Source organism: Cebus imitator, unplaced genomic scaffold (genome assembly GCF_001604975.1).
Source record: "Cebus imitator isolate Cc_AM_T3 unplaced genomic scaffold, Cebus_imitator-1.0 Scaffold431, whole genome shotgun sequence".
Lineage (NCBI taxonomy): Eukaryota > Metazoa > Chordata > Mammalia > Primates > Cebidae > Cebus > Cebus imitator.
In genome coordinates this window covers 1,059,782-1,067,966 of record NW_016107746.1, presented here as the reverse complement: position 1 = coordinate 1,067,966, position 8,185 = coordinate 1,059,782, and the positions used below count along the sequence as shown (strand labels likewise).

The window sequence follows — 8,185 nt, the reverse complement described above, 5'->3', positions numbered from 1 at the left end:
TCTAGAGTTTGACCCCTTTCTGTACCAAGCTAGCACCTCTTACCCTACCAGCCTGCTCTAGGCTGTCACTGTCTCTCACCTGGATTATTACAGCAACTTCCTGACTAATCTCCCTACTTCAACCCTTGTCCCTCCAAAATCTGTTCTCAATAGAGCAGCCAGAGTGATCCAATTAAAGCATAAGGCACACTGACTTGATCTTTACAAACTGTATGAATATATGAAATTATTACATGTACCCCAAACTATGTACATCTATTATGCATCAATTTAAAAAATAAAAAAGAATCTTACTTATAGATAAAATATATATTGACACAGGAAAATGTTCATGAGTGCTTGCCAAGTGAAAAAAAATTATGCTATCATAAAAATACACATAATTGTTTTTAAAAAGCATATGGCAGGGCTGGGTATAGTGGCTCAGACCTGTAATGATGAATTGTGGGAGTAGAAGTTGTGAATCTCTAGTTTATTGATAGTTCAGGATGCAGTGGACATGGAGATATGTTGTCCAGATCCCTGTTCAAGGAAGGATTTGCTGTCAGTCACAGAATGTTTACAGCAGACCTCCAACTGCCAGCCCCTTCTGTGATTGCTTCAGGTACAATGCTGCCTCACTCAAGGTTATAGCCCTGGATGGTAGGAGTGGGTGGCTCACATTCACTAACTAACTGATCTACCGCAGAGTATAAAGGCCCAGCTATTTTGGACCAATACTGAGCGCTCTAATGGCCATTTTAGCTCCAGAGCCATCCAGTGAAATCCGCTGAGGCTGTTCAGCCTGCACGGTGGCTAATTTTCCCCTTTCCCCTGTTTCCTTCTTTTGCCTTCCACAGATGTTGTTCAAGGGTCCTTCATAGCAAACATTCTGCACACTCAACTCTGTCTCAGAATCTACTTTCCAAAGAACCCAACCTGTGGGAGTGATCATTCTGTTGTAAAGTGATATGAGTATTCCTGAAAAGCCAAGTGTTTTGTAAAATTGCACACTAAAAATAGCCAGGCTTATGGAAAACATAGGATTGGGGACAAACTATTCAGAATCTATCCAACTGTATAAGTGGAGAACCAATAAAATCAACCTTAACAGTTAATCTCCAACCACAGTCAGTAGATCCCTATAGCCTTAAATTCTGAATCCTGTTTTCTTTATCAGGGCATCCTCAGGGCATTCACTTCCAGTAGAGACCAGCCTCATCAAAATTAAAAACAAGGAATAGCTATTTTTCATCAATCACTTTTTTTAACCCAGGGGAAAATATTTTCTTCACAGCTGCTTTATCTGCACTCACAGCTTCACCAGATGGCTTAAAGGATGGAAATGAGGCAGACGAGTTACTTCTTAGACTAAAGGAAGGCACTCCTGCAGGAATTTCTCTTTTCTTTTTGTCTGTCAAGGTCTTCATATGTTACTAAGACTTTCTCTTTAATTATCAGAAAGCGTGTCTTGATCACTTCAAAATACTAATAAGATACAAAAATTTCATGTAGAAACCAACACAGCTTCTGTGCTATACTGACATCAATCCTTGATTATCATTACAAACACAAGACTTGAAAGAAATAAGACTGATGTTGGTTCCGAGTCTTTGCTATTGTGAAACCAACACCTTAACCCAGAACCTAAAGTAAAATTAAAAATAAATAAATAAATAAATAAGAAATAAGAGTGATGTGTTAGACTTTTTTAAAGGAAACTTCATTTGTGTATTATTTCTATTAACATTTACATAATGTATCTATATGAAAGAGAAATATTGACAGGAAAACCAAGTATAAAAAATAATTTGGCATAAGCTTGGAATAACAGAGTCACAGCACAATTTTTTCAAGTTCCTGGGCCTCTCTGGGCATTAATTCCTAGAGAGATAATTATTCTTTGTCCATTTATTGTAATTTGTAGGTTTACTGATCCACCATAATCTAAGTTAGTCATACCCACTGCTATGATATGAATGTGTTCCCTCCAAATTCAAGTGTTGCCTCTTATGTGGCAGCAGGCAAAAGAGCTTGTGTAGAAAAACTCCCCTTTATAAAGGGGAGTAATCCCAGCACTTTGGGATGCCAAGCTCTGGGTGGATCACCTGAAGTCAGGAGTTTGAGACCAGCCTGACCAATATGGTGAAATCACGTCTCTACTAAAAATAAAAAACTTAGCCAGGCATGTTGGTGGGTACCTGTAATCCCAGCTACCCAAGTGGCTGAGAAAGGAGAATCACTTGAGCTCAGGAGACAGATGCTGCAGTGAGCCGACATCGTGCCACTGCACTTCAGCCTGGGCAACAGAGCAAGACTATGTCTCAAAAAACAAGCAAAAAAAAAATTAAAAAGTAAAATCATCAGATCTCATGAGGCTTATTCACTGTCAGAAGAACAGCAGTGGGAAGACCCCACCCAATTCAATTACCTCCAACTGAGTCCCTCCGAAGACACATGGAAATTATGAGAGCTGCAATTTAAGATAAGATTTGACTGGAGACACAGCCAAACCATGTCACAGATTATAAAACAAATTTATTCTAGCAGGCCAGACTTGAGATGAGCTCCTTGATCATCCCAAGGAAGAGTCGTTAATAGATGCAAGTTGTTTCATGCATCGGGAAAACAGGAGGGCTAGACATACTCTTATTAGTCAGCACAAGTTAATCAAGTCACAAGCCTTGCTGGCCTCTACCTCAGCTCAAAAAGCTGAGTTAATTGAACTTACCAGAGCCCTGCAGTTGAGAAAGGATTAAAAGAACATTTATCCTAGCACTTTGGAAGGCTGTGGGTGGATCACCTGAGGTCAGGAGTTCAATACCAGCCTGGTCATCATAGTGAAACCCCATCTTTTTTTTTTTTTTAAGTTAACATTTACACTGATTCTAAGTATGATTTTTGTAGTGCTTCATGCTTATGCCGCAATTTGGAATGGGTAGGGACTCCTGACCACAAAGGGCTTTTCCATACAACATTGCTCAGATTTTGAGCTTGTTAGAATGCTGCTTGGCTGCCAAAGAAAAGTGACTATAATTCATTGCAGAGGACATCAAAAGAGAAATTGACCGTATTAAAGAAAATGCCCTTGCAGATGGGGTAGCCAAGGTCACTGCACTGAAAGGACCAATGAAGCCGAAGGGCATGCTGGTCAGCATACCCAGAGCTGGGCCAGAATGCTTCGAAGCAGAAGAAAAATGGGCCAGGGAATGCAGTTTAGCCCAGAACCCCTCTGGCTATGGTAATACATTACCCCTGACTCATGATAATACATTACTAATGCAAAGTACTAATCATAGGAATATAATTAAGCACTTACATGATTCTTTTCACACTAGAAAGGATTGTTCCAGTTAATGTCTCATTGGTTTATGACAATAAATCTTTTCAAGACACTAAAACAGGTGACTTTGCCCTGAGCTCTGTGCCTGAAATAACCCAAACAGCCAGCAATTTTCTCCTCTAGTTTAACGTGTCTAACACTGAGAATCCTCTCCAGGTGAGGACTAAAAACTCTAATTGACTCAGATGCCTTTGTGTAGGACATTCAAATATTTGCTAATGCTTACCGATACCTTCACTGGTGAGATCAAGGCATTCCCCACGCTACCTGAAAAGTGTTCACCGGAAGATATTATTCCTCAGTTTGGATCATCTAAAACTCTGCAAAGTGACAATGGCCCATCTTTCACATCAGGCATATCCCAACACTTATCCTCAGCTTTGGGAATCAAATATCACCTTCGCTCTGTGTGGAGACTGTAGTCCTCTGGAAACGTGGAAGACTAATCATACTCTAAAGAAGACTCTAACGAAATCAGAGGCTTACTATGGGTTTGAGCTGGTCCAAAGGAAAACTTATCATTAGGTCCTGTGGAGTTGGCATACAGAAAGCCTTTCCTAACCACAGATCTCCTAAGAGATGAAAGGACTCATCTCATCAATCACAAAAATATGTCATCAATCTAGGCCAGGTGCAAGGGCACTCTGTGAATATGGAAACAAAAGGCTTCCCCTCCCACATGGGAAGAAAATTCAGTTTCAGCTCAGCTAGGGATTTGGTCTTGCTGAAGACACGGGAGGAAGTTCTCCAGTTGACCAGCTTTCCCCAATGTGAAAAGGACTGCAGCAAGGCCACCTGATCTCTCCAATAGACGTTAAACTCCAAGGGATTCACAGGTGGGTGCACCTATGGAAAAGTAAAGCTGTTTCTTATTCTGAGAGCCCAATCCAAGGCTCTGGAAGGTGGACGCACGGCTACGTAAGCATTGGCGGACTGCAGGCTGAATCATTGTGTGATTGCTTCTCCTTTTCACGTTTCTTCTGCTGCCCATAGTCCCGACTTGGCCATGAGGGAGTTCATGCTCACCCAAACCGGACACTGCAGGAACCATATCGGCGCAAAGGTTGGCAGCCAGGGGTCTAATCTAAGGGCACAGCTAGGGTCTGTGGGGTGGCCGGTGAAGATGTTGGCAGAGGAAGGGGTGGTGCCTCTGCATTGCGGTCCCTGGGCTCCCTGCCCAGGATGCGGTGTAGCTGAGTGGCTGGCAAGACTGCCAGGTCGAACCTTAAGGGACTTAGCAGCCTGAGGGTGGGGGTGGAAGTGGGAGAGGGACTGGAGCAACTCCAACTCCCTGAGCTCTGTGACTCAGCCCTGGCTTGTCTGGCCTCTCGCAACTCTCGCAGTTCTGGGAGGTGATATCTGATGAACATGGCATCGATTCCACTGGCACCTACTGTGGGGATAGTGAACTGCAGCTGGAGTGCATTAATGTGTACCACAATGAGGCCAGTGTTGAGACTCCAGTCTTGCCCCAAGAGCTCTCCTGGGAACGCTGGCCTCTCCTTATCGATGCCTTCCCATTCCCTTCAGGTGGCAGGTACATGGCTCGCGCTGTGCTCGTGGATTTAGAGCCGGGCACCATGGATTCCATGCGCTCGGGGACCTTCAGGCAGATCTTCAGGCCAGACAAGTTCATCTTTGGTGAGCTGTGGCTGAAGACTGGGGTGCAGCTCCTTAGCCAGGGCAGTTCAAAGTCAATGAGTGCTCAAGGTCATCTCTGTGGGAACTGTGGAACCGGGGCCCCTGAACACCCTCCCATCCTCTGAGTCACTCAGTCTCCCTTTCCTAAACGGGATTTGGGGGAGGAAGGCCCAGCTGTCTCCTCAACTTGAGGAGCTGATTTGGGGCCATAACTACAGCCTTCCTATTGCCTGGGAATGGGCAGGAGCCACCTGCAGCGAGTCTGTTGTTGGCTGTCTCAGGATTGGCTCCTGATCTAGGTTCTACCAAGCAAGGCTGCTGTCCTGTAACTTAGGGGAAGGGGGTTTTATTTGCTCCACATGCAGGGTGAATGGTGCTTTCACCTCACATGTGACACTTGGACTTTTTTGCATTGCGGTGGTGACCACCATTTACCTGGCCATCGAGTGACTGGCTGTACTACCTTACAGGTCAGTGTGGGGCTAGTAACAACTGGGCCAGTGGGTACTACATGGAAGGAGTGGAGGTGATGGAATCGGTGATGGATATTGTGAGAAGAGAGGCTGAGAGCTGTGATTGCCTGCAGGGTTTCTAGCTGACCCACTGTCTGGGTGGGGGGACTGGGTAGGGATGGGTACACTTCTCATGGGCGAAATTCAGGAGGAGTACCCAGACAGGATCATAAACACATTCAGTGTTCTGCCCTCGCCCAAGGTGTCAGACACCGTGGTGTAGCCTTGCAATGCCACCCTTTCCATCAACCAGCTCACAGAAAACGCAGACGAGACGTTCTGCATTGATAATGAAGCGCTCCATAATATCTGTTCCAGAACCTTAAAAATGACCACACCCACCTATGGTAACCTGAATCACCTGGTGTCTGCTACCATAAGTGGAGTCACCACATGCTTGCACTTCCCGGGCAGCTGAATGGCAACCTGCCGAAGCTGCCTGTGCACATGGTTCCATTTCCTGGGCTGCACTTCTTTATGCCTGGCTTTGCCTCACTGACCAGCCAGCAGTACTGGGCCCTGACCGTGGCTGAGCTCACTCAGCAGCTGTTTGACGCTAAGAATATGATGGCCACCTGTGACCCCTGACATGGCCACTACCTAACAGTGGCTGCCATTTTCAGAGGTCACATGTCCATCAGGGAGGTGAATGAGCAAATGCTCAATATCCAGAACAAGAACAGCAGCTACTTTGCTGAGTGTCTCCCTCACAATGAAAACAGCCGTCTGGGACATCCCACCCTGGGGCTAAAAATGTCGGCCACCTTCATCGGTAACAACACAGCCATCCAGGAACTCTTCAAATGCGATGCCGAACAGTTTACAGCTATGTTCAGGCGCAAGGCCTTCCTGCACTGGTACGCGAGCAAGGGCATGGATGAGATGGAGTTCACCGAGGCCGAGAGCAACCTTAACGACCTGGTGTCAGAATATCAGTAATACCAAGACGCCACAGCTGAGGAGGAGGAGTTTGAGGAGTGTGCTGAGGAGGAGGTAGCCTAGAAGCTTCCTTTTCCTGGTAAAGGGAGAAGCAGTGTGGATTCTTTAGTGTATTCTGATAGCCATTGTTACTTCTTTGTACCTCTTTGGGTCTTTACATCACCTCCTGCTACATTTTAAAGCATTTTTATAGTGTGTAGTTTGGCCTAATAAAGTATTTTTATGGCACTTGATTTCACCTCCACTTCTTTCTATAGGCCCCTGGGTGCTGCTTCCAGACGGGCATAGTGGTCCTGCAAGGCTGCAGCTGTCTTGGGCTTGTCACATCCCAGGAACAAGAAGTCCAGTGGCTCCTGGAGGGGTCGGCATGGGCTGTGGACAAGGCAGGCAAGCTTCACACAAACTTGGGGCTGGCCTGTGCCTTGGGCAGTGACCTGGTGGGAAACCTGTTTCTGAAGGTAAGCCTTGGTTTATCCTATTTACCAAACATCCAGGGGACCAGCTGAGCCTGTTTGTGGAATTTCATAAACCACAATCAGTGGTATATAATGTCCCCAGTATATCAACTCAGGGTAGGAATGTGGTTGGACATTTGCCCCTGAACCAGCAATGAAGGATGGGCAAGCAGGGCCCCAGTCACCCCCTTACTATAATGGCCTGGGTGTGTCTGTGTGGCCTCACTCTCTTAATGAGGTGGGCATGGGTATCTGGCAGGAGCTAGTAGGCAGGGATTGAACCTACCATATACTCACATGCAGTGAACCCCATAAATAAGGGGATTCGGTCGTGAAGGCCGTAGATAAGGTTGCTGGCCTGCGAGCTTGGGGTAGTCTCGGTCCAAAGGCACAGATGGGGTTTCTGAACAGGACCTGGGGAGACAGGTAGGTGCTCACAAGTGCTGTTTCCCTCAGCTGGCAACCAGTGAGAATGGCCTAGTGGAGGTCTGACCTACCCCAGTCTGGAGGGCTGATGTTCTCTGGAAAGTCGGCTAATGGGCACTGTCTCCTGCCTGCCTGACTCCCACTCCAAAACTTCAGGGCAAAAATAATCCAAGATTGTCAGGATGAGACTGGTGAGGGTGGCACCCTTGGGGATGGGTCCCTAGCCTGGCAGAGTCTCCTCCTGAGGCTTGTCAGGGAGACTGGACTTCAAGGCCTACTTCAGGGAAGCTGTCAAATAAGAGATGTGTGTGTGAGCTGGGTGCTGGGCAGCATGCCAGAACAGTGCTCTTCTACCTGGCTCTTGTAGAACTTGTCCATGGCCTATGTGATGACCTCTTGGTAATTCCCCTCCCCCAAATCACACAGACAAGATAAAGCAAGCATAGCCTGGGGGTGGGCAGATGTACACATTCCACTCCACTTCCCCTGGGCGTATCCACTGGCCTCAGATGTGTCAGGGAAAACAGATGATGCTCCTCTGTTTCTGAGTGTTGACAGTGGGCCACTGGGGGCAAATGAGAACTGGCAAGGAGGATAGTGCCTCATCTTGAAAGAAGTGGCTTCTGGAAGCAGCAGAGGTGGGAGAGGTCTTCCAGACTCCCCCAAGCTGTTCATGGAGCAGGAGAAGGGGCCTCTCCAACAGCCCTCCTCAGTGGCTCTTATTCTCTGAGAGGTGTCCTTGCCCAGCCCAGCCCAGGTGCACACCCTCAGATGACCTTGCAAGGATACTTGTTACTTCTTTTTACTTCTTTGAGTCTTTACATCTCCTCCTGCTACATTTTAAGCATTTTTATAGTGTGTAGTTTTGCCTAATACTTTTATGGCAAAAA

The 8,185-nt window shown here is 46.5% G+C and overlaps 1 pseudogene; it reads left to right on the top strand.

Moving 5' to 3' along the window:
• The first annotated feature begins 4,328 nt into the window (after nucleotides 1–4,328).
• Nucleotides 4,329–6,531, top strand: LOC108290344 (annotated as a pseudogene).
• The last annotated feature ends 1,654 nt before the right edge of the window (nucleotides 6,532–8,185 follow it).